The sequence below is a fragment of the Taudactylus pleione genome, unplaced genomic scaffold, assembly GCF_031769625.1.
Source record: "Taudactylus pleione unplaced genomic scaffold, aTauple2 ptg000174l, whole genome shotgun sequence".
NCBI lineage: Eukaryota > Metazoa > Chordata > Amphibia > Anura > Myobatrachidae > Taudactylus > Taudactylus pleione.
This window is the reverse complement of record NW_028284576.1, coordinates 7,899,844-7,926,205: the sequence shown is the minus strand read 5'-3', so window position 1 is coordinate 7,926,205 and position 26,362 is coordinate 7,899,844. Positions and strand designations below refer to the sequence as shown.

Here is a 26,362-nt window from a genome sequence, read left to right as displayed (position 1 = left end):
TGGAAATTGATAACAAAGAGTCAGCTATCTTCCTTTCTTTGTGAATATTTTTCAGTTAGCTACTAAAAGACTTGTGCTCTTGTACAAAGGTATTTTTTTCATCAGAACCAATTAGACCATATTTGATATCTGAATCATTAATGTCTTCTTTCTTTAGCACCAGAACAATTTATCATGGAGCCAGGGACTCTCAACGTCTAGCTCCTCAAAATAATTTTTTCGTGCCAGTACTATACATCCATCAGGTAAAGCTGCTGTGTGGTGTAATTTAAGACTGCTATGCACAACCATTTTTACTCTCCTTCCTTCTAAAACTGATTCCTAGTAGCCCACTCCCTCACATTCCATTGCTTTGGACTTCATTCAGGAAACTTCCTTTTCTTTCATGGAGTGTCAAACTAAACCATCCCTCCCTGGTGGTCTAGTGGCTAGGATTTGGCGCTCTCACCGCCGCGGCCCGGGTTCGATTCCCGTTCGGGGAAAGTGAGGTCCTCGGAATATTTTTGCCAAAAACACCAACCTTTCAAAGAAATTATGCACTTTCAGTTCAGCGCATCATTTCTAATACTTGAGCAACAGTGAGTTGTCAAAACAGACAATGGAAATTGATAACAAAGAGTCAGCTATCTTCCTTTCTTAGTGAATATTTTTCAGTTAGCTACTAAAAGACTTGTGCTCTTGTACAAAAGTATTTTTTTCATCAGAACCAATTAGACCATATTTGATATCTGAATCATTAATGTCTTCTTTCTTTAGCACCAGAACAATTTATCATGGAGCCAGGGACTCTCAACGTCTAGCTCCTCAAAATAATTTTTTTGTGCCAGTACTATACATCCATCAGGTAAAGCTGCTGTGTGGTGTAATTTAAGACTGCTATGCACAACCATTTTTACTCTCCTTCCTTCTAAAACTGATTCCTAGTAGCCCACTCCCTCACATTCCATTGCTTTGGACTTCATTCAGGAAACTTCCTTTTCTTTCATGGAGTGTCAAACTAAACCATCCCTCTCTGGTTGTCTAGTGGCTAGGATTCGGCGCTCTCACCGCCGCGGCCCGGGTTCGATTCCCGGTCAGGGAAAGTGAGTTCCTCGGAAAATTTTGGCCAAAAACTCCAACCTTTCAAAGAAATGATGCACTTTCAGTTCAGCGCATCATTTCTAATACTTGAGCAACAGTGAGTTGTCAAAACAGACAATGGAAATTGATAACAAAGAGTCAGCTATCTTCCTTTCTTTGTGAATATTTTTCAGTTAGCTACTAAAAGACTTGTGCTCTTGTACAAAGGTATTTTTTTCATCAGAACCAATTAGACCATATTTGATATCTGAATCATTAATGTCTTCTTTCTTTAGCACCAGAACAATTTATCATGGAGCCAGGGACTCTCAACGTCTAGCTCCTCAAAATAATTTTTTCGTGCCAGTACTATACATCCATCAGGTAAAGCTGCTGTGTGGTGTAATTTAAGACTGCTATGCACAACCATTTTTACTCTCCTTCCTTCTAAAACTGATTCCTAGTAGCCCACTCCCTCACATTCCATTGCTTTGGACTTCATTCAGGAAACTTCCTTTTCTTTCATGGAGTGTCAAACTAAACCATCCCTCCCAGGTGGTCTAGTGGCTAGGATTCGGCGCTCTCACCGCTGCGGCCGGTGTTCGATTCCTGGTCAGGGAAAGTGAGGTCCTCGGAATATTTTTGCCAAAAACACCAACCTTTCAAAGAAATGATGCACTTTCAGTTCAGCGTATCATTTCTAATACTTGAGCAACAGTGAGTTGTCAAAACAGACAATGGAAATTGATAACAAAGAGTCAGCTATCTTCCTTTCTTAGTGAATATTTTTCAGTTAGCTACTAAAAGACTTGTGCTCTTGTACAAAAGTATTTTTTTCATCAGAACCAATTAGACCATATTTGATATCTGAATCATTAATGTCTTCTTTCTTTAGCACCAGAACAATTTATCATGGAGCCAGGGACACTCAACGTCTAGCTCCTCAAAATAATTTTTTTGTGCCAGTACTATACATCCATCAGGTAAAGCTGCTGTGTGGTGTAATTTAAGACTGCTATGCACAACCATTTTTACTCTCCTTCCTTCTAAAACTGATTCCTAGTAGCCCACTCCCTCACATTCCATTGCTTTGGACTTCATTCAGGAAACTTCCTTTTCTTTCATGGAGTGTCAAACTAAACCATCCCTCCCTGGTGGTCTAGTGGCTAGGATTCGGTGCTCTCACCGCCGCGGCCCGGGTTCGATTCCCGTTCGGGGAAAGTGAGGTCCTCGGAATATTTTTGCCAAAAACACCAACCTTTCAAAGAAATTATGCACTTTCAGTTCAGCGCATCATTTCTAATACTTGAGCAACAGTGAGTTGTCAAAACAGACAATGGAAATTGATAACAAAGAGTCAGCTATCTTCCTTTCTTAGTGAATATTTTTCAGTTATCTACTAAAAGACTTGTGCTCTTGTACAAAGGTATTTTTTTCATCAGAACCAATTAGACCATATTTGATATCTGAATCATTAATGTCTTCTTTCTTTAGCACCAGAACAATTTATCATGGAGCCAGGGACTCTCAACGTCTAGCTCCTCAAAATAATTTTTTCGTGCCAGTACTATACATCCATCAGGTAAAGCTGCTGTGTGGTGTAATTTAAGACTGCTATGCACAACCATTTTTACTCTCCTTCCTTCTAAAACTGATTCCTAGTAGCCCACTCCCTCACATTCCATTGCTTTGGACTTCATTCAGGAAACTTCCTTTTCTTTCATGGAGTGTCAAACTAAACCATCCCTCCCTGGTGGTCTAGTGGCTAGGATTCGGCGCTCTCACCGCCGCGGCCCGGGTTCAATTCCTGGTCAGGGAAAGTGAGGTCCTCGGAATATTTTTGCCAAAAACACCAACCTTTCAAAGAAATTATGCACTTTCAGTTCAGCGCATCATTTCTAATACTTGAGCAACAGTGAGTTGTCAAAACAGACAATGGAAATTGATAACAAAGAGTCAGCTATCTTCCTTTCTTAGTGAATATTTTTCAGTTAGCTACTAAAAGACTTGTGCTCTTGTACAAAAGTATTTTTTTCATCAGAACCAATTAGACCATATTTGATATCTGAATCATTAATGTCTTCTTTCTTTAGCACCAGAACAATTTATCATGGAGCCAGGGACTCTCAACGTCTAGCTCCTCAAAATAATTTTTTTGTGCCAGTACTATACATCCATCAGGTAAAGCTGCTGTGTGGTGTAATTTAAGACTGCTATGCACAACCATTTTTACTCTCCTTCCTTCTAAAACTGATTCCTAGTAGCCCACTCCCTCACATTCCATTGCTTTGGACTTCATTCAGGAAACTTCCTTTTCTTTCATGGAGTGTCAAACTAAACCATCCCTTCCAGGTGGTCTAGTGGCTAAGATTCGGCGCTCTCACTGCTGCGGCCTGGGTTCGATTCCTGGTCAGGGAAAGTGAGGTCCTCGGAATATTTTTGCCAAAAACACCAACCTTTCAAAGAAATGATGCACTTTCAGTTCAGCGCATCATTTCTAATACTTGAGCAACAGTGAGTTGTCAAAACAGACAATGGAAATTGATAACAAAGAGTCAGCTATCTTCCTTTCTTAGTGAATATTTTTCAGTTAGCTACTAAAAGACTTGTGCTCTTGTACAAAAGTATTTTTTTTGACATGGAGTGTCAAACTAAACCATCCCTCCCTGGTGGTCTACTGGCTAGGATTCGGCGCTCTCACCGCCGCGGCCCGGGTTCGATTCCCGGGCTGGGAAAATTAGGTCCTTGGAATATTTTTGCCAAAAACACCAACCTTTCAAAGAAATGATGCACTTTCAGTTCAGCGCATCATTTCTAATACTTGAGCAACAGTGAGATGTCAAAACAGACAATGGAAATTGATAACAAAGAGTCAGCTATCTTCCTTTCTTAGTGAATATTTTTCAGTTATCTACTAAAAGACTTGTGCTCTTGTACAAAGGTATTTTTTTCATCAGAACCAATTAGACCATATTTGATATCTGAATCATTAATGTCTTCTTTCTTTAGCACGAGAACAATTTATCATGGAGCCAGGGACTCTCAACGTCTAGCTCCTCAAAATAATTTTTTCGTGCCAGTACTATACATCCATCAGGTAAAGCTGCTGTGTGGTGTAATTTAAGACTGCTATGCACAACCATTTTTACTCTCCTTCCGTCTAAAACTGATTCCTAGTAGCCCACTCCCTCACATTCCATTGCTTTGGACTTCATTCAGGAAACTTCCTTTTCTTTCATGGAGTGTCAAACTAAACCATCCCTCCCAGGTGGTCTAGTGGCTAGGATTCGGCGCTCTCACCGCTGCGGCCTGGGTTCGATTCCTGGTCAGGCAAAGTGAGGTCCTCGGAATATTTTTGCCAAAAACACCAACCTTTCAAAGAAATGATGCACTTTCAGTTCAGCGCATCATTTCTAATACTTGAGCAACAGTGAGTTGTCAAAACAGACAATGGAAATTGATAACAAAGAGTCAGCTATCTTCCTTTCTTAGTGAATATTTTTCAGTTAGCTACTAAAAGACTTGTGCTCTTGTACAAAAGTATTTTTTTTGACATGGAGTGTCAAACTAAACCATCCCTCCCTGGTGGTCTACTGGCTAGGATTCGGCGCTCTCACCGCCGCTGCCCGGGTTCGATTCCCGGGCTGGGAAAGTGAGGTCCTTGGAATATTTTTGCCAAAAACACCAACCTTTCAAAGAAATGATGCACTTTCAGTTCAGCGCATCATTTCTAATACTTGAGCAACAGTGAGATGTCAAAACAGACAATGGAAATTGATAACAGAGAGTCAGCTATCTTCCTTTCTTAGTGAATATTTTTCAGTTAGCTACTAAAAGACTTGTGCTCTTGTACAAAAGTATTTTTTTCATCAGAACCAATTAGACCATATTTGATATCTGAGTCATTAATGTCTTCTTTCTTTAGCACCAGAACAATTTATCATGGAGCCAGGGACTCTCAACGTCTAGCTCCTCAAAATAATTTTTTCGTGCCAGTACTATACATCCATCAGGTAAAGCTGCTGTGTGGTGTAATTTAAGACTGCTATGCACAACCATTTTTACTCTCCTTCCTTCTAAAACTGATTCCTAGTAGCCCACTCCCTCACATTCCATTGCTTTGGACTTCATTCAGGAAACTTCCTTTTCTTTCATGGAGTGTCAAACTAAACCATCCCTCCCTGGTGGTCTAGTGGCTAGGATTCGGCGCTCTCACCGCCGCGGCCCGGGTTCAATTCCTGGTCAGGGAAAGTGAGGTCCTCGGAATATTTTTGCCAAAAACACCAACCTTTCAAAGAAATTATGCACTTTCAGTTCAGCGCATCATTTCTAATACTTGAGCAACAGTGAGTTGTCAAAACAGACAATGGAAATTGATAACAAAGAGTCAGCTATCTTCCTTTCTTAGTGAATATTTTTCAGTTAGCTACTAAAAGACTTGTGCTCTTGTACAAAAGTATTTTTTTCATCAGAACCAATTAGACCATATTTGATATCTGAATCATTAATGTCTTCTTTCTTTAGCACCAGAACAATTTATCATGGAGCCAGGGACTCTCAACGTCTAGCTCCTCAAAATAATTTTTTTGTGCCAGTACTATACATCCATCAGGTAAAGCTGCTGTGTGGTGTAATTTAAGACTGCTATGCACAACCATTTTTACTCTCCTTCCTTCTAAAACTGATTCCTAGTAGCCCACTCCCTCACATTCCATTGCTTTGGACTTCATTCAGGAAACTTCCTTTTCTTTCATGGAGTGTCAAACTAAACCATCCCTTCCAGGTGGTCTAGTGGCTAGGATTCGGCGCTCTCACTGCTGCGGCCTGGGTTCGATTCCTGGTCAGGGAAAGTGAGGTCCTCGGAATATTTTTGCCAAAAACACCAACCTTTCAAAGAAATGATGCACTTTCAGTTCAGCGCATCATTTCTAATACTTGAGGAACAGTGAGTTGTCAAAACAGACAATGGAAATTGATAACAAAGAGTCAGCTATCTTCCTTTCTTAGTGAATATTTTTCAGTTAGCTACTAAAAGACTTGTGCTCTTGTACAAAAGTATTTTTTTTGACATGGAGTGTCAAACTAAACCATCCCTCCCTGGTGGTCTACTGGCTAGGATTCGGCGCTCTCACCGCCGCGGCCCGGGTTCGATTCCCGGGCTGGGAAAATGAGGTCCTTGGAATATTTTTGCCAAAAACACCAACCTTTCAAAGAAATGATGCACTTTCAGTTCAGCGCATCATTTCTAATACTTGAGCAACAGTGAGATGTCAAAACAGACAATGGAAATTGATAACAAAGAGTCAGCTATCTTCCTTTCTTAGTGAATATTTTTCAGTTATCTACTAAAAGACTTGTGCTCTTGTACAAAGGTATTTTTTTCATCAGAACCAATTAGACCATATTTGATATCTGAATCATTAATGTCTTCTTTCTTTAGCACGAGAACAATTTATCATGGAGCCAGGGACTCTCAACGTCTAGCTCCTCAAAATAATTTTTTCGTGCCAGTACTATACATCCATCAGGTAAAGCTGCTGTGTGGTGTAATTTAAGACTGCTATGCACAACCATTTTTACTCTCCTTCCGTCTAAAACTGATTCCTAGTAGCCCACTCCCTCACATTCCATTGCTTTGGACTTCATTCAGGAAACTTCCTTTTCTTTCATGGAGTGTCAAACTAAACCATCCCTCCCAGGTGGTCTAGTGGCTAGGATTCGGCGCTCTCACCGCTGCGGCCTGGGTTCGATTCCTGGTCAGGCAAAGTGAGGTCCTCGGAATATTTTTGCCAAAAACACCAACCTTTCAAAGAAATGATGCACTTTCAGTTCAGCGCATCATTTCTAATACTTGAGCAACAGTGAGTTGTCAAAACAGACAATGGAAATTGATAACAAAGAGTCAGCTATCTTCCTTTCTTAGTGAATATTTTTCAGTTAGCTACTAAAAGACTTGTGCTCTTGTACAAAAGTATTTTTTTTGACATGGAGTGTCAAACTAAACCATCCCTCCCTGGTGGTCTACTGGCTAGGATTCGGCGCTCTCACCGCCGCTGCCCAGGTTCGATTCCCGGGCTGGGAAAGTGAGGTCCTTGGAATATTTTTGCCAAAAACACCAACCTTTCAAAGAAATGATGCACTTTCAGTTCAGCGCATCATTTCTAATACTTGAGCAACAGTGAGATGTCAAAACAGACAATGGAAATTGATAACAGAGAGTCAGCTATCTTCCTTTCTTAGTGAATATTTTTCAGTTAGCTACTAAAAGACTTGTGCTCTTGTACAAAAGTATTTTTTTCATCAGAACCAATTAGACCATATTTGATATCTGAGTCATTAATGTCTTCTTTCTTTAGCACCAGAACAATTTATCATGGAGCCAGGGACTCTCAACGTCTAGCTCCTCAAAATAATTTTTTCGTGCCAGTACTATACATCCATCAGGTAAAGCTGCTGTGTGGTGTAATTTAAGACTGCTATGCACAACCATTTTTACTCTCCTTCCTTCTAAAACTGATTCCTAGTAGCCCACTCCCTCACATTCCATTGCTTTGGACTTCATTCAGGAAACTTCCTTTTCTTTCATGGAGTGTCAAACTAAACCTTCACTCCCTTGTGGTCTAGTGGCTAGGATTCGGCGCTCTCACCGCCGCGGCCCGGGTTCGATTCCCGGTCAAGGAAAGTGAGGTCCTCAGAATATTTTGGCCAAAAACTCCAACCTTTCAAAGAAATGATGCACTTTCAGTTCAGCGCATCATTTCTAATACTTGAGCAACAGTGAGTTGTCAAAACAGACAATGGAAATTGATTCAGCTATCTTCCTTTCTTAGTGAATATTTTTCAGTTAGCTACTAAAAGACTTGTGCTCTTGTACAAAAGTATTTTTTTCATCAGAACCAATTAGACCTTATTTGATATCTGAATCATTAATGTCTTCTTTCTTTAGCACCAGAACAATTTATCATGGAGCCAGGGACTCTCAACGTCTAGCTCCTCAAAATAATTTTTTCGTGCCAGTACTATACATCCATCAGGTAAAGCTGCTGTGTGGTGTAATTTAAGACTGCTATGCACAACCATTTTTACTCTCCTTCCGTCTAAAACTGATTCCTAGTAGCCCACTCCCTCACATTCCATTGCTTTGGACTTCATTCAGGAAACTTCCTTTTCTTTCATGGAGTGTCAAACTAAACCATCCCTCCCAGGTGGTCTAGTGGCTAGGATTCGGCGCTCTCACCGCTGCGGCCGGGGTTCGATTCCTGGTCAGGGAAAGTGAGGTCCTCGGAAAATTTTTGCCAAAAACACCAACCTTTCAAAGAAATGATGCACTTTCAGTTCAGCGCATCATTTCTAATACTTGAGCAACAGTGAGTTGTCAAAACAGACAATGGAAATTGATAACAAAGAGTCAGCTATCTTCCTTTCTTAGTGAATATTTTTCAGTTAGCTACTAAAAGACTTGTGCTCTTGTACAAAAGTATTTTTTTTGACATGGAGTGTCAAACTAAACCATCCCTCCCTGGTGGTCTACTGGCTAGGATTCGGCGCTCTCACCGCCGCTGCCCGGGTTCGATTCCCGGGCTGGGAAAGTGAGGTCCTTGGAATATTTTTGCCAAAAACACCAACCTTTCAAAGAAATGATGCACTTTCAGTTCAGCGCATCATTTCTAATACTTGAGCAACAGTGAGATGTCAAAACAGACAATGGAAATTGATAACAGAGAGTCAGCTATCTTCCTTTCTTAGTGAATATTTTTCAGTTAGCTACTAAAAGACTTGTGCTCTTGTACAAAAGTATTTTTTTCATCAGAACCAATTAGACCATATTTGATATCTGAGTCATTAATGTCTTCTTTCTTTAGCACCAGAACAATTTATCATGGAGCCAGGGACTCTCAACGTCTAGCTCCTCAAAATAATTTTTTCGTGCCAGTACTATACATCCATCAGGTAAAGCTGCTGTGTGGTGTAATTTAAGACTGCTATGCACAACCATTTTTACTCTCCTTCCTTCTAAAACTGATTCCTAGTAGCCCACTCCCTCACATTCCATTGCTTTGGACTTCATTCAGGAAACTTCCTTTTCTTTCATGGAGTGTCAAACTAAACCTTCACTCCCTGGTGGTCTAGTGGCTAGGATTCGGCGCTCTCACCGCCGCGGCCCGGGTTCGATTCCCGGTCAAGGAAAGTGAGGTCCTCAGAATATTTTGGCCAAAAACTCCAACCTTTCAAAGAAATGATGCACTTTCAGTTCAGCGCATCATTTCTAATACTTGAGCAACAGTGAGTTGTCAAAACAGACAATGGAAATTGATTCAGCTATCTTCCTTTCTTAGTGAATATTTTTCAGTTAGCTACTAAAAGACTTGTGCTCTTGTACAAAAGTATTTTTTTCATCAGAACCAATTAGACCTTATTTGATATCTGAATCATTAATGTCTTCTTTCTTTAGCACCAGAACAATTTATCATGGAGCCAGGGACTCTCAACGTCTAGCTCCTCAAAATAATTTTTTCGTGCCAGTACTATACATCCATCAGGTAAAGCTGCTGTGTGGTGTAATTTAAGACTGCTATGCACAACCATTTTTACTCTCCTTCCTTCTAAAACTGATTCCTAGTAGCCCACTCCCTCACATTCCATTGCTTTGGACTTCATTCAGGAAACTTCCTTTTCTTTCATGGAGTGTCAAACTAAACCATCCCTCCCAGGTGGTCTAGTGGCTAGGATTCGGCGCTCTCACCGCTGCGGCCGGGGTTCGATTCCTGGTCAGGGAAAGTGAGGTCCTCGGAATATTTTTGCCAAAAACACCAACCTTTCAAAGAAATGATGCACTTTCAGTTCAGCGTATCATGTCTAATACTTGAGCAACAGTGAGTTGTCAAAACAGACAATGGAAATTGATAACAAAGAGTCAGCTATCTTCCTTTCTTAGTGAATATTTTTCAGTTAGCTACTAAAAGACTTGTGCTCTTGTACAAAAGTATTTTTTTCATCAGAACCAATTAGACCATATTTGATATCTGAATCATTAATGTCTTCTTTCTTTAGCACCAGAACAATTTATCATGGAGCCAGGGACACTCAACGTCTAGCTCCTCAAAATAATTTTTTTGTGCCAGTACTATACATCCATCAGGTAAAGCTGCTGTGTGGTGTAATTTAAGACTGCTATGCACAACCATTTTTACTCTCCTTCCTTCTAAAACTGATTCCTAGTAGCCCACTCCCTCACATTCCATTGCTTTGGACTTCATTCAGGAAACTTCCTTTTCTTTCATGGAGTGTCAAACTAAACCATCCCTCCCTGGTGGTCTAGTGGCTAGGATTTGGCGCTCTCACCGCCGCGGCCCGGGTTCGATTCCCGTTCGGGGAAAGTGAGGTCCTCGGAATATTTTTGCCAAAAACACCAACCTTTCAAAGAAATTATGCACTTTCAGTTCAGCGCATCATTTCTAATACTTGAGCAACAGTGAGTTGTCAAAACAGACAATGGAAATTGATAACAAAGAGTCAGCTATCTTCCTTTCTTAGTGAATATTTTTCAGTTAGCTACTAAAAGACTTGTGCTCTTGTACAAAAGTATTTTTTTCATCAGAACCAATTAGACCATATTTGATATCTGAATCATTAATGTCTTCTTTCTTTAGCACCAGAACAATTTATCATGGAGCCAGGGACTCTCAACGTCTAGCTCCTCAAAATAATTTTTTTGTGCCAGTACTATACATCCATCAGGTAAAGCTGCTGTGTGGTGTAATTTAAGACTGCTATGCACAACCATTTTTACTCTCCTTCCTTCTAAAACTGATTCCTAGTAGCCCACTCCCTCACATTCCATTGCTTTGGACTTCATTCAGGAAACTTCCTTTTCTTTCATGGAGTGTCAAACTAAACCATCCCTCTCTGGTTGTCTAGTGGCTAGGATTCGGCGCTCTCACCGCCGCGGCCCGGGTTCGATTCCCGGTCAGGGAAAGTGAGTTCCTCGGAAAATTTTGGCCAAAAACTCCAACCTTTCAAAGAAATGATGCACTTTCAGTTCAGCGCATCATTTCTAATACTTGAGCAACAGTGAGTTGTCAAAACAGACAATGGAAATTGATAACAAAGAGTCAGCTATCTTCCTTTCTTTGTGAATATTTTTCAGTTAGCTACTAAAAGACTTGTGCTCTTGTACAAAGGTATTTTTTTCATCAGAACCAATTAGACCATATTTGATATCTGAATCATTAATGTCTTCTTTCTTTAGCACCAGAACAATTTATCATGGAGCCAGGGACTCTCAACGTCTAGCTCCTCAAAATAATTTTTTCGTGCCAGTACTATACATCCATCAGGTAAAGCTGCTGTGTGGTGTAATTTAAGACTGCTATGCACAACCATTTTTACTCTCCTTCCTTCTAAAACTGATTCCTAGTAGCCCACTCCCTCACATTCCATTGCTTTGGACTTCATTCAGGAAACTTCCTTTTCTTTCATGGAGTGTCAAACTAAACCATCCCTCCCAGGTGGTCTAGTGGCTAGGATTCGGCGCTCTCACCGCTGCGGCCGGGGTTCGATTCCTGGTCAGGGAAAGTGAGGTCCTCGGAATATTTTTGCCAAAAACACCAACCTTTCAAAGAAATGATGCACTTTCAGTTCAGCGTATCATTTCTAATACTTGAGCAACAGTGAGTTGTCAAAACAGACAATGGAAATTGATAACAAAGAGTCAGCTATCTTCCTTTCTTAGTGAATATTTTTCAGTTAGCTACTAAAAGACTTGTGCTCTTGTACAAAAGTATTTTTTTCATCAGAACCAATTAGACCATATTTGATATCTGAATCATTAATGTCTTCTTTCTTTAGCACCAGAACAATTTATCATGGAGCCAGGGACACTCAACGTCTAGCTCCTCAAAATAATTTTTTTGTGCCAGTACTATACATCCATCAGGTAAAGCTGCTGTGTGGTGTAATTTAAGACTGCTATGCACAACCATTTTTACTCTCCTTCCTTCTAAAACTGATTCCTAGTAGCCCACTCCCTCACATTCCATTGCTTTGGACTTCATTCAGGAAACTTCCTTTTCTTTCATGGAGTGTCAAACTAAACCATCCCTCCCTGGTGGTCTAGTGGCTAGGATTCGGTGCTCTCACCGCCGCGGCCCGGGTTCGATTCCCGTTCGGGGAAAGTGAGGTCCTCGGAATATTTTTGCCAAAAACACCAACCTTTCAAAGAAATTATGCACTTTCAGTTCAGCGCATCATTTCTAATACTTGAGCAACAGTGAGTTGTCAAAACAGACAATGGAAATTGATAACAAAGAGTCAGCTATCTTCCTTTCTTAGTGAATATTTTTCAGTTATCTACTAAAAGACTTGTGCTCTTGTACAAAGGTATTTTTTTCATCAGAACCAATTAGACCATATTTGATATCTGAATCATTAATGTCTTCTTTCTTTAGCACCAGAACAATTTATCATGGAGCCAGGGACTCTCAACGTCTAGCTCCTCAAAATAATTTTTTCGTGCCAGTACTATACATCCATCAGGTAAAGCTGCTGTGTGGTGTAATTTAAGACTGCTATGCACAACCATTTTTACTCTCCTTCCTTCTAAAACTGATTCCTAGTAGCCCACTCCCTCACATTCCATTGCTTTGGACTTCATTCAGGAAACTTCCTTTTCTTTCATGGAGTGTCAAACTAAACCATCCCTCCCTGGTGGTCTAGTGGCTAGGATTCGGCGCTCTCACCGCCGCGGCCCGGGTTCAATTCCTGGTCAGGGAAAGTGAGGTCCTCGGAATATTTTTGCCAAAAACACCAACCTTTCAAAGAAATTATGCACTTTCAGTTCAGCGCATCATTTCTAATACTTGAGCAACAGTGAGTTGTCAAAACAGACAATGGAAATTGATAACAAAGAGTCAGCTATCTTCCTTTCTTAGTGAATATTTTTCAGTTAGCTACTAAAAGACTTGTGCTCTTGTACAAAAGTATTTTTTTCATCAGAACCAATTAGACCATATTTGATATCTGAATCATTAATGTCTTCTTTCTTTAGCACCAGAACAATTTATCATGGAGCCAGGGACTCTCAACGTCTAGCTCCTCAAAATAATTTTTTTGTGCCAGTACTATACATCCATCAGGTAAAGCTGCTGTGTGGTGTAATTTAAGACTGCTATGCACAACCATTTTTACTCTCCTTCCTTCTAAAACTGATTCCTAGTAGCCCACTCCCTCACATTCCATTGCTTTGGACTTCATTCAGGAAACTTCCTTTTCTTTCATGGAGTGTCAAACTAAACCATCCCTTCCAGGTGGTCTAGTGGCTAGGATTCGGCGCTCTCACTGCTGCGGCCTGGGTTCGATTCCTGGTCAGGGAAAGTGAGGTCCTCGGAATATTTTTGCCAAAAACACCAACCTTTCAAAGAAATGATGCACTTTCAGTTCAGCGCATCATTTCTAATACTTGAGCAACAGTGAGTTGTCAAAACAGACAATGGAAATTGATAACAAAGAGTCAGCTATCTTCCTTTCTTAGTGAATATTTTTCAGTTAGCTACTAAAAGACTTGTGCTCTTGTACAAAAGTATTTTTTTTGACATGGAGTGTCAAACTAAACCATCCCTCCCTGGTGGTCTACTGGCTAGGATTCGGCGCTCTCACCGCCGCGGCCCGGGTTCGATTCCCGGGCTGGGAAAATGAGGTCCTTGGAATATTTTTGCCAAAAACACCAACCTTTCAAAGAAATGATGCACTTTCAGTTCAGCGCATCATTTCTAATACTTGAGCAACAGTGAGATGTCAAAACAGACAATGGAAATTGATAACAAAGAGTCAGCTATCTTCCTTTCTTAGTGAATATTTTTCAGTTATCTACTAAAAGACTTGTGCTCTTGTACAAAGGTATTTTTTTCATCAGAACCAATTAGACCATATTTGATATCTGAATCATTAATGTCTTCTTTCTTTAGCACGAGAACAATTTATCATGGAGCCAGGGACTCTCAACGTCTAGCTCCTCAAAATAATTTTTTCGTGCCAGTACTATACATCCATCAGGTAAAGCTGCTGTGTGGTGTAATTTAAGACTGCTATGCACAACCATTTTTACTCTCCTTCCGTCTAAAACTGATTCCTAGTAGCCCACTCCCTCACATTCCATTGCTTTGGACTTCATTCAGGAAACTTCCTTTTCTTTCATGGAGTGTCAAACTAAACCATCCCTCCCAGGTGGTCTAGTGGCTAGGATTCGGCGCTCTCACCGCTGCGGCCTGGGTTCGATTCCTGGTCAGGCAAAGTGAGGTCCTCGGAATATTTTTGCCAAAAACACCAACCTTTCAAAGAAATGATGCACTTTCAGTTCAGCGCATCATTTCTAATACTTGAGCAACAGTGAGTTGTCAAAACAGACAATGGAAATTGATAACAAAGAGTCAGCTATCTTCCTTTCTTAGTGAATATTTTTCAGTTAGCTACTAAAAGACTTGTGCTCTTGTACAAAAGTATTTTTTTTGACATGGAGTGTCAAACTAAACCATCCCTCCCTGGTGGTCTACTGGCTAGGATTCGGCGCTCTCACCGCCGCTGCCCGGGTTCGATTCCCGGGCTGGGAAAGTGAGGTCCTTGGAATATTTTTGCCAAAAACACCAACCTTTCAAAGAAATGATGCACTTTCAGTTCAGCGCATCATTTCTAATACTTGAGCAACAGTGAGATGTCAAAACAGACAATGGAAATTGATAACAGAGAGTCAGCTATCTTCCTTTCTTAGTGAATATTTTTCAGTTAGCTACTAAAAGACTTGTGCTCTTGTACAAAAGTATTTTTTTCATCAGAACCAATTAGACCATATTTGATATCTGAGTCATTAATGTCTTCTTTCTTTAGCACCAGAACAATTTATCATGGAGCCAGGGACTCTCAACGTCTAGCTCCTCAAAATAATTTTTTCGTGCCAGTACTATACATCCATCAGGTAAAGCTGCTGTGTGGTGTAATTTAAGACTGCTATGCACAACCATTTTTACTCTCCTTCCTTCTAAAACTGATTCCTAGTAGCCCACTCCCTCACATTCCATTGCTTTGGACTTCATTCAGGAAACTTCCTTTTCTTTCATGGAGTGTCAAACTAAACCATCCCTCCCTGGTGGTCTAGTGGCTAGGATTCGGTGCTCTCACCGCCGCGGCCCGGGTTCGATTCCCGTTCGGGGAAAGTGAGGTCCTCGGAATATTTTTGCCAAAAACACCAACCTTTCAAAGAAATTATGCACTTTCAGTTCAGCGCATCATTTCTAATACTTGAGCAACAGTGAGTTGTCAAAACAGACAATGGAAATTGATAACAAAGAGTCAGCTATCTTCCTTTCTTAGTGAATATTTTTCAGTTATCTACTAAAAGACTTGTGCTCTTGTACAAAGGTATTTTTTTCATCAGAACCAATTAGACCATATTTGATATCTGAATCATTAATGTCTTCTTTCTTTAGCACCAGAACAATTTATCATGGAGCCAGGGACTCTCAACGTCTAGCTCCTCAAAATAATTTTTTCGTGCCAGTACTATACATCCATCAGGTAAAGCTGCTGTGTGGTGTAATTTAAGACTGCTATGCACAACCATTTTTACTCTCCTTCCTTCTAAAACTGATTCCTAGTAGCCCACTCCCTCACATTCCATTGCTTTGGACTTCATTCAGGAAACTTCCTTTTCTTTCATGGAGTGTCAAACTAAACCATCCCTCCCTGGTGGTCTAGTGGCTAGGATTCGGCGCTCTCACCGCCGCGGCCCGGGTTCGATTCCTGGTCAGGGAAAGTGAGGTCCTCGGAATATTTTTGCCAAAAACACCAACCTTTCAAAGAAATTATGCACTTTCACTTCAGCGCATCATTTCTAATACTTGAGCAACAGTGAGTTGTCAAAACAGACAATGGAAATTGATAACAAAGAGTCAGCTATCTTCCTTTCTTAGTGAATATTTTTCAGTTAGCTACTAAAAGACTTGTGCTCTTGTACAAAAGTATTTTTTTTGACATGGAGTGTCAAACTAAACCATCCCTCCCTGGTGGTCTACTGGCTAGGATTCGGCGCTCTCACCGCCGCGGCCCGGGTTCGATTCCCGGGCTGGGAAAATGAGGTCCTTGGAATATTTTTGCCAAAAACACCAACCTTTCAAAGAAATGATGCACTTTCAGTTCAGCGCATCATTTCTAATACTTGAGCAACAGTGAGATGTCAAAACAGACAATGGAAATTGATAACAAAGAGTCAGCTATCTTCCTTTCTTAGTGAATATTTTTCAGTTATCTACTAAAAGACTTGTGCTCTTGTACAAAGGTATTTTTTTCATCAGAACCAATTAGACCATATTTGATATCTGAATCATTAATGTCTTCTTTCTTTAGCACGAGAACAATTTATCATGGAGCCAGGGACTCTCAACGTCTAGCTCCTCAAAATAATTTTTTCGTGCCAGTACTATACATCCATCAGGTAAAGCTGCTGTGTGGTGTAATTTAAGACTGCTATGCACAACCATTTTTACTCTCCTTCCGTCTAAAACTGATTCCTAGTAGCCCACTCCCTCACATTCCATTGCTTTGGACTTCATTCAGGAAACTTCCTTTTCTTTCATGGAGTGTCAAACTAAACCATCCCTCCCAGGTGGTCTAGTGGCTAGGATTCGGCGCTCTCACCGCTGCGGCCTGGGTTCGATTCCTGGTCAGGCAAAGTGAGGTCCTCGGAATATTTTTGCCAAAAACACCAACCTTTCAAAGAAATGATGCACTTTCAGTTCAGCGCATCATTTCTAATACTTGAGCAACAGTGAGTTGTCAAAACAGACAATGGAAATTGATAACAAAGAGTCAGCTATCTTCCTTTCTTAGTGAATATTTTTCAGTTAGCTACTAAAAGACTTGTGCTCTTGTACAAAAGTATTTTTTTTGACATGGAGTGTCAAACTAAACCATCCCTCCCTGGTGGTCTACTGGCTAGGATTCGGCGCTCTCACCGCCGCTGCCCGGGTTCGATTCCCGGGCTGGGAAAGTGAGGTCCTTGGAATATTTTTGCCAAAAACACCAACCTTTCAAAGAAATGATGCACTTTCAGTTCAGCGCATCATTTCTAATACTTGAGCAACAGTGAGATGTCAAAACAGACAATGGAAATTGATAACAGAGAGTCAGCTATCTTCCTTTCTTAGTGAATATTTTTCAGTTAGCTACTAAAAGACTTGTGCTCTTGTACAAAAGTATTTTTTTCATCAGAACCAATTAGACCATATTTGATATCTGAGTCATTAATGTCTTCTTTCTTTAGCACCAGAACAATTTATCATGGAGCCAGGGACTCTCAACGTCTAGCTCCTCAAAATAATTTTTTCGTGCCAGTACTATACATCCATCAGGTAAAGCTGCTGTGTGGTGTAATTTAAGACTGCTATGCACAACCATTTTTACTCTCCTTCCTTCTAAAACTGATTCCTAGTAGCCCACTCCCTCACATTCCATTGCTTTGGACTTCATTCAGGAAACTTCCTTTTCTTTCATGGAGTGTCAAACTAAACCATCCCTCCCTGGTGGTCTAGTGGCTAGGATTCGGTGCTCTCACCGCCGCGGCCCGGGTTCGATTCCCGTTCGGGGAAAGTGAGGTCCTCGGAATATTTTTGCCAAAAACACCAACCTTTCAAAGAAATTATGCACTTTCAGTTCAGCGCATCATTTCTAATACTTGAGCAACAGTGAGTTGTCAAAACAGACAATGGAAATTGATAACAAAGAGTCAGCTATCTTCCTTTCTTAGTGAATATTTTTCAGTTATCTACTAAAAGACTTGTGCTCTTGTACAAAGGTATTTTTTTCATCAGAACCAATTAGACCATATTTGATATCTGAATCATTAATGTCTTCTTTCTTTAGCACCAGAACAATTTATCATGGAGCCAGGGACTCTCAACGTCTAGCTCCTCAAAATAATTTTTTCGTGCCAGTACTATACATCCATCAGGTAAAGCTGCTGTGTGGTGTAATTTAAGACTGCTATGCACAACCATTTTTACTCTCCTTCCTTCTAAAACTGATTCCTAGTAGCCCACTCCCTCACATTCCATTGCTTTGGACTTCATTCAGGAAACTTCCTTTTCTTTCATGGAGTGTCAAACTAAACCATCCCTCCCTGGTGGTCTAGTGGCTAGGATTCGGCGCTCTCACCGCCGCGGCCCGGGTTCGATTCCTGGTCAGGGAAAGTGAGGTCCTCGGAATATTTTTGCCAAAAACACCAACCTTTCAAAGAAATTATGCACTTTCACTTCAGCGCATCATTTCTAATACTTGAGCAACAGTGAGTTGTCAAAACAGACAATGGAAATTGATAACAAAGAGTCAGCTATCTTCCTTTCTTAGTGAATATTTTTCAGTTAGCTACTAAAAGACTTGTGCTCTTGTACAAAAGAATTTTTTTCATCAGAACCAATTAGACCATATTTGATATCTGAATCATTAATGTCTTCTTTCTTTAGCACCAGAACAATTTATCATGGAGCCAGGGACTCTCAACGTCTAGCTCCTCAAAATAATTTTTTTGTGCCAGTACTATACATCCATCAGGTAAAGCTGCTGTGTGGTGTAATTTAAGACTGCTATGCACAACCATTTTTACTCTCCTTCCTTCTAAAACTGATTCCTAGTAGCCCACTCCTTCACATTCCATACAAAAGTATTTTTTTTGACATGGAGTGTCAAACTAAACCATCCCTCCCTGGTTGTCTACAGGCTAGGATTCAGCGCTCTCACCGCCGCGGCCCGGGTTCGATTCCCGGTCAGGGAAAGTGAGGTCCTTGGAAAATTTTTGCTAAAAACACCAACCTTTCAAAGAAATGATGCACTTTCAGTTCAGCGCATCATTTCTAATACTTGAGCAACAGTAAGTTGTCAAAACAAACAATGGAAATTGATAACAAAGAGTCAGCTATCTTCCTTTCTTAGTGAATATTTTTCAGTTAGCTACTAAAAGACTTGTGCTCTTGTACAAAAGTATTTTTTTCATCAGAACCAATTAAACCTTATTTGATATCTGAATCATTAATGTCTTCTTTCTTTTGCACCAGAACAATTTATCATGGAGCCAGGGACTCTCAACGTCTAGCTCCTCAAAATAATTTTTTCGTGCCATTACTATACATCCATCAGGTAAAGCTGCTGTGTGATGTAATTTAAGACTGCTATGTACAACCATTTTTACTCTCCTTCCTTCTAAAACTGATTCCTAGTAGCCCACTCCCTCACATTCCATTGCTTTGGACTTCATTCAGGAAACTTCCTTTTCTTTCATGGAGTGTCAAACTAAACCATCCCTTCCAGGTGGTCTAGTGGCTAGGATTCGGCGCTCTCACTGCTGCGGCCTGGGTTCGATTCCTGGTCAGGGAAAGTGAGGTCCTCGGAATATTTTTGCCAAAAACACCAACCTTTCAAAGAAATGATGCACTTTCAGTTCAGCGCATCATTTCTAATACTTGAGCAACAGTGAGTTGTCAAAACAGACAATGGAAATTGATAACAAAGAGTCAGCTATCTTCCTTTCTTAGTGAATATTTTTCAGTTAGCTACTAAAAGACTTGTGCTCTTGTACAAAAGTATTTTTTTTGACATGGAGTGTCAAACTAAACCATCCCTCCCTGGTGGTCTACTGGCTAGGATTCGGCGCTCTCACCGCCGCGGCCCGGGTTCGATTCCCGCTCAGGGAAAGTGAGGTCCTTGGAATATTTTTGCCAAAAACACCAACCTTTCAAAGAAATGATGCACTTTCAGTTCAGCGCATTATTTCTAATACTTGAGCAACAGTGAGTTGTCAAAACAGACAATGGAAATTGATAACAAAGAGTCAGCTATCTTCCTTTCTTAGTGAATATTTTTCAGTTAGCTACTAAAAGACTTGTGCTCTTGTACAAAAGTATTTTTTTCATCAGAACCAATTAGACCTTATTTGATATCTGAATCATTAATGTCTTCTTTCTTTAGCACCAGAACAATTTATCATGGAGCCAGGGACTCTCAACGTCTAGCTCCTCAAAATAATTTTTTTGTGCCAGTACTATACATCCATCAGGTAAAGCTGCTGTGTGGTGTAATTTAAGACTGCTGTGCACAACCATTTTTACTCTCCTTCCTTCTAAAACTGATTCCTAGTAGCCCACTCCCTCACATTCCATTGCTTTGGACTTCATTCAGGAAACTTCCTTTTCTTTCATGGAGTGTCAAACTAAACCATCCCTCCCTGGTGGTCTAGTGGCTAGGATTCGGCGCTCTCACCGCCGCAGCCCGGGTTCGATTCCCGATCAGGGAAAGTGAGGTCCTTGGAATATTTTTGATAAAAACACCAACCTTTCAAAGAAATGATGCACTTTCAGTTCAGCGCATCATTTCTAATACTTGAGCAACAGTGAGTTGTCAAAACAGACAATGGAAATTGATAACAAAGAGTCAGCTATCTTCCTTTCTTAGTGAATATTTTTCAGTTACCTACTAAAAGACTTGTGCTCTTGTACAAAAGTATTTTTTTCATCAGAACCAATTAGACCATATTTGATATCTGAATCATTAATGTCTTCTTTCTTTAGCAAGAGAACAATTTATCATGGAGCCAGGGACACTCAACGTCTAGCTCCTCAAAATAATTTTTTTGTGCCAGTACTATACATCCATCAGGTAAAGCTGCTGTGTGGTGTAATTTAAGACTGATATGCACAACCATTTTTACTCTCCTTCCTTCTAAAACTGATTCCTAGTAGCCCACTCCCTCACATTCCATTGCTTTGGACTTCATTCAGGAAACTTCCTTTTCTTTCATGGAGTGTCAAACTAAACCATCCCTCCCTGGTGGTCTAGTGGCTAGGATTCGGCGCTCTCACCGCCGCGGCCCGGGTTCGATTCCCGGTCAGGGAAAGTGAGTTCCTCGGAAAATTTTGGCCAAAAACTCCAACCTTTCAAAGAAATGATGCACTTTCAGTTCAGCGCATCATTTCTAATACTTGAGCAACAGTGAGATGTCAAAACAGGCAATGGAAATTGAAAACAAAGAGTAAGCTATCTTCCTTTCTTAGTGAATATTTTTCAGTTAGCTACTAAAAGACTTGTGCTCTTGTACAAAAGTATTTTTTTTGACATGGAGTGTCAAACTAAACCATCCCTCCCTGGTGGTCTACTGGCTAGGATTCGGCGCTCTCACCGCCGCGGCCCGGGTTCGATTCCCGGTCAGGGAAAGTGAGGTCCTTGGAATATTTTTGCCAAAAACACCAACCTTTCAAAGAAATGATGCACTTTCAGTTCAGCGCATTATTTCTAATACTTGAGCAACAGTGAGTTGTCAAAACAGACAATGGAAATTGATAACAAAGAGTCAGCTATCTTCCTTTCTTAGTGAATATTTTTCAGTTAGCTACTAAAAGACTTGTGCTCTTGTACAAAAGTATTTTTTTCATCAGAACCAATTAGACCTTATTTGATATCTGAATCATTAATGTCTTCTTTCTTTAGCAAGAGAACAATTTATCATGGAGCCAGGGACACTCAACGTCTAGCTCCTCAAAATAATTTTTTTGTGCCAGTACTATACATCCATCAGGTAAAGCTGCTGTGTGGTGTAATTTAAGACTGCTATGCACAACCATTTTTACTCTCCTTCCTTCTAAAACTGATTCCTAGTAGCCCACTCCCTCACATTCCATTGCTTTGGACTTCATTCAGGAAACTTCCTTTTCTTTCATGGAGTGTCAAACTAAACCATCCCTCCCTGGTGGTCTAGTGGCTAGGATTCGGCGCTCTCACCGCCGCGGCCCGGGTTCGATTCCCGGTCAGGGAAAGTGAGGTCCTCGGAATATTTTTGACAAAAACACCAACCTTTCAAAGAAATGATGCACTTTCAGTTCAGCGCATCATTTCTAATACTTGAGCAACAGTGAGATGTCAAAACAGGCAATGGAAATTGAAAACAAAGAGTCAGCTATCTTCCTTTCTTAGTGAATATTTTTCAGTTAGCTACTAAAAGACTTGTGCTCTTGTACGAAAGTATTTTTTTCATCAGAACCAATTAGACCATATTTGATATCTGAGTCATTAATGTCTTCTTTCTTTAGCACCAGAACAATTTATCATGGAGCCAGGGACTCTCAACGTCTAGCTCCTCAAAATAATTTTTTCGTGCCAGTACTATACATCCATCAGGTAAAGCTGCTGTGTGGTGTAATTTAAGACTGCTGTGCACAACCATTTTTACTCTCCTTCCTTCTAAAACTGATTCCTAGTAGCCCACTCCCTCACATTCCATTGCTTTGGACTTCATTCAGGAAACTTCCTTTTCTTTCATGGAGTGTCAAACTAAACCATCCCTCCCTGTTGGTCTAGAGGCTAGGATTCGGCGCTCTCACCGCCGCGGCCCGGGTTCAATTCCCGGTCAGGGAAAGTGAGGTCCTCGGAATGTTTTTGCCAAAAACACCAACCTTTCGAAGAAATGATGCACTTTCAGTTCAGCGCATCATTTCTAATACTTGAGCAACAGTGAGATGTCAAAACAGGCAATGGAAATTGAAAACAAAGAGTCAACTATCTTCCTTTCTTAGTGAATATTTTTCAGTTAGCTACTAAAAGACTTGTGCTCTTGTACAAAAGTATTTTTTTTGACATGGAGTGTCAAACTAAACCATCCCTCCCTGGTGGTCTACTGGCTAGGATTCGGCGCTCTCACCGCCGCGGCCCGGGTTCGATTCCCGGTCAGGGAAAGTGAGGTCCTTGGAATATTTTTGCCAAAAACACCAACCTTTCAAAGAAATGATGCACTTTCAGTTCAGCGCATTATTTCTAATACTTGAGCAACAGTGAGTTGTCAAAACAGACAATGGAAATTGATAACAAAGAGTCAGCTATCTTCCTTTCTTAGTGAATATTTTTCAGTTAGCTACTAAAAGACTTGTGCTCTTGTACAAAAGTATTTTTTTCATCAGAACCAATTAGACCTTATTTGATATCTGAATCATTAATGTCTTCTTTCTTTAGCACCAGAACAATTTATCATGGAGCCAGGGACTCTCAACGTCTAGCTCCTCAAAATAATTTTTTTGTGCCAGTACTATACATCCATCAGGTAAAGCTGCTGTGTGGTGTAATTTAAGACTGCTGTGCACAACCATTTTTACTCTCCTTCCTTCTAAAACTGATTCCTAGTAGCCCACTCCCTCACATTCCATTGCTTTGGACTTCATTCAGGAAACTTCCTTTTCTTTCATGGAGTGTCAAACTAAACCATCCCTCCCTGTTGGTCTAGTGGCTAGGATTCGGCGCTCTCACCGCCGCGGCCCGGGTTCAATTCCCGGTCAGGGAAAGTGAGGTCCTCGGAATGTTTTTGCCAAAAACACCAACCTTTCGAAGAAATGATGCACTTTCAGTTCAGCGCATCATTTCTAATACTTGAGCAACAGTGAGATGTCAAAACAGGCAATGGAAATTGAAAACAAAGAGTCAACTATCTTCCTTTCTTAGTGAATATTTTTCAGTTAGCTACTAAAAGACTTGTGCTCTTGTACAAAAGTATTTTTTTTGACATGGAGTGTCAAACTAAACCATCCCTCCCTGGTGGTCTAGTGGCTAGGATTCGGCGCTCTCACCGCCGCGGCCCGGGTTCGATTCCCGGTCAGGGAAAGTGAGGTCCTTGGAATATTTTTGCCAAAAACACCAACCTTTCAAAGAAATGATGCACTTTCAGTTCAGCGCATTATTTCTAATACTTGAGCAACAGTGAGTTGTCAAAACAGACAATGGAAATTGATAACAAAGAGTCAGCTATCTTCCTTTCTTAGTGAATATTTTTCAGTTAGCTACTAAAAGACTTGTGCTCTTGTACAAAAGTATTTTTTTCATCAGAACCAATTAGACCTTATTTGATATCTGAATCATTAATGTCTTCTTTCTTTAGCACCAAAACAATTTATCATGGAGCCAGGGACTCTCAACGTCTAGCTCCTCAAAATAATTTTTTTGTGCCAGTACTATACATCCATCAGGTAAAGCTGCTGTGTGGTGTAATTTAAGACTGCTGTGCACAACCATTTTTACTCTCCTTCCTTCTAAAACTGATTCCTAGTAGCCCACTCCCTCACATTCCATTGCTTTGGACTTCATTCAGGAAACTTCCTTTTCTTTCATGGAGTGTCAAACTAAACCATCCCTCCCTGGTGGTCTAGTGGCTAGGATTCGGCGCTCTCACCGCCGCGGCCCGGGTTCGATTCCCGGTCAGGGAAAGTGAGGTCCTTGGAATATTTTTGCCAAAAACACCAACCTTTCAAAGAAATGATGCACTTTCAGTTCAGCGCATCATTTCTAATACTTGAGCAACAGTGAGATGTCAAAACAGGCAATGGAAATTGAAAACAAAGAGTCAGCTATCTTCCTTTCTTAGTGAATATTTTTCAGTTAGCTACTAAAAGACTTGTGCTCTTGTACAAAAGTATTTTTTTTGACATGGAGTGTCAAACTAAACCATCCCTCCCTGGTGGTCTACTGGCTAGGATTCGGCGCTCTCACCGCCGCGGCCCGGGTTCGATTCCCGGTCAGGGAAAGTGAGGTCCTTGGAATATTTTTGCCAAAAACACCAACCTTTCAAAGAAATGATGCACTTTCAGTTCAGCGCATTATTTCTAATACTTGAGCAACAGTGAGTTGTCAAAACAGACAATGGAAATTGATAACAAAGAGTCAGCTATCTTCCTTTCTTAGTGAATATTTTTCAGTTAGCTACTAAAAGACTTGTGCTCTTGTACAAAAGTATTTTTTTCATCAGAACCAATTAGACCTTATTTGATATCTGAATCATTAATGTCTTCTTTTTTTAGCACCAGAACAATTTATCATGGAGCCAGGGACTCTCAACGTCTAGCTCCTCAAAATAATTTTTTTGTGCCAGTACTATACATCCATCAGGTAAAGCTGCTGTGTGGTGTAATTTAAGACTGCTGTGCACAACCATTTTTACTCTCCTTCCTTCTAAAACTGATTCCTAGTAGCCCACTCCCTCACATTCCATTGCTTTGGACTTCATTCAGGAAACTTCCTTTTCTTTCATGGAGTGTCAAACTAAACCATCCCTCCCTGGTGGTCTAGTGGCTAGGATTCGGCGCTCTCACCGCCGCGGCCCGGGTTCGATTCCCGGTCAGGGAAAGTGAGGTCCTTGGAATATTTTTGCCAAAAACACCAACCTTTCAAAGAAATGATGCACTTTCAGTTCAGCGCATTATTTCTAATACTTGAGCAACAGTGAGTTGTCAAAACAGACAATGGAAATTGATAACAAAGAGTCAGCTATCTTCCTTTCTTAGTGAATATTTTTCAGTTAGCTACTAAAAGACTTGTGCTCTTGTACAAAAGTATTTTTTTTGACATGGAGTGTCAAACTAAACCATCCCTCCCTGGTGGTCTACTGGCTAGGATTCGGCGCTCTCACCGCCGCGGCCCGGGTTCGATTCCCGCTCAGGGAAAGTGAGGTCCTTGGAATATTTTTGCCAAAAACACCAACCTTTCAAAGAAATGATGCACTTTCAGTTCAGCGCATTATTTCTAATACTTGAGCAACAGTGAGTTGTCAAAACAGACAATGGAAATTGATAACAAAGAGTCAGCTATCTTCCTTTCTTAGTGAATATTTTTCAGTTAGCTACTAAAAGACTTGTGCTCTTGTACAAAAGTATTTTTTTCATCAGAACCAATTAGACCTTATTTGATATCTGAATCATTAATGTCTTCTTTCTTTAGCACCAGAACAATTTATCATGGAGCCAGGGACTCTCAACGTCTAGCTCCTCAAAATAATTTTTTTGTGCCAGTACTATACATCCATCAGGTAAAGCTGCTGTGTGGTGTAATTTAAGACTGCTGTGCACAACCATTTTTACTCTCCTTCCTTCTAAAACTGATTCCTAGTAGCCCACTCCCTCACATTCCATTGCTTTGGACTTCATTCAGGAAACTTCCTTTTCTTTCATGGAGTGTCAAACTAAACCATCCCTCCCTGGTGGTCTAGTGGCTAGGATTCGGCGCTCTCACCGCCGCAGCCCGGGTTCGATTCCCGATCAGGGAAAGTGAGGTCCTTGGAATATTTTTGATAAAAACACCAACCTTTCAAAGAAATGATGCACTTTCAGTTCAGCGCATCATTTCTAATACTTGAGCAACAGTGAGTTGTCAAAACAGACAATGGAAATTGATAACAAAGAGTCAGCTATCTTCCTTTCTTAGTGAATATTTTTCAGTTACCTACTAAAAGACTTGTGCT

General features: G+C 40.6%; 11 non-coding genes across 11 annotated transcripts; all 11 read left to right on the top strand.

Moving 5' to 3' along the window:
* Positions 1-2,806: 2,806 nt before the first annotated feature.
* TRNAE-CUC (transfer RNA glutamic acid (anticodon CUC)) lies at positions 2,807-2,878 on the top strand. Its single transcript has one exon. It is a non-coding gene; the product is annotated as a tRNA-Glu (tRNA).
* A 2,359-nt stretch (positions 2,879-5,237) lies between these two features.
* On the top strand, positions 5,238-5,309 carry TRNAE-CUC (transfer RNA glutamic acid (anticodon CUC)). The gene has a single exon. It is a non-coding gene; the product is annotated as a tRNA-Glu (tRNA).
* A 3,865-nt stretch (positions 5,310-9,174) lies between these two features.
* TRNAE-CUC (transfer RNA glutamic acid (anticodon CUC)) lies at positions 9,175-9,246 on the top strand. The gene has a single exon. It is a non-coding gene; the product is annotated as a tRNA-Glu (tRNA).
* A 3,513-nt stretch (positions 9,247-12,759) lies between these two features.
* On the top strand, positions 12,760-12,831 carry TRNAE-CUC (transfer RNA glutamic acid (anticodon CUC)). Its single transcript has one exon. It is a non-coding gene; the product is annotated as a tRNA-Glu (tRNA).
* Positions 12,832-15,789: 2,958 nt separating this feature from the next.
* Positions 15,790-15,861, top strand: TRNAE-CUC (transfer RNA glutamic acid (anticodon CUC)). Its single transcript has one exon. It is a non-coding gene; the product is annotated as a tRNA-Glu (tRNA).
* Positions 15,862-18,220: 2,359 nt separating this feature from the next.
* TRNAE-CUC (transfer RNA glutamic acid (anticodon CUC)) lies at positions 18,221-18,292 on the top strand. Its single transcript has one exon. It is a non-coding gene; the product is annotated as a tRNA-Glu (tRNA).
* A 2,624-nt stretch (positions 18,293-20,916) lies between these two features.
* On the top strand, positions 20,917-20,988 carry TRNAE-CUC (transfer RNA glutamic acid (anticodon CUC)). The gene has a single exon. It is a non-coding gene; the product is annotated as a tRNA-Glu (tRNA).
* Positions 20,989-21,832: 844 nt separating this feature from the next.
* Positions 21,833-21,904, top strand: TRNAE-CUC (transfer RNA glutamic acid (anticodon CUC)). The gene has a single exon. It is a non-coding gene; the product is annotated as a tRNA-Glu (tRNA).
* Positions 21,905-23,664: 1,760 nt separating this feature from the next.
* Positions 23,665-23,736, top strand: TRNAE-CUC (transfer RNA glutamic acid (anticodon CUC)). The gene has a single exon. It is a non-coding gene; the product is annotated as a tRNA-Glu (tRNA).
* Positions 23,737-24,263: 527 nt separating this feature from the next.
* On the top strand, positions 24,264-24,335 carry TRNAE-CUC (transfer RNA glutamic acid (anticodon CUC)). Its single transcript has one exon. It is a non-coding gene; the product is annotated as a tRNA-Glu (tRNA).
* An 844-nt stretch (positions 24,336-25,179) lies between these two features.
* TRNAE-CUC (transfer RNA glutamic acid (anticodon CUC)) lies at positions 25,180-25,251 on the top strand. The gene has a single exon. It is a non-coding gene; the product is annotated as a tRNA-Glu (tRNA).
* The last annotated feature ends 1,111 nt before the right edge of the window (positions 25,252-26,362 follow it).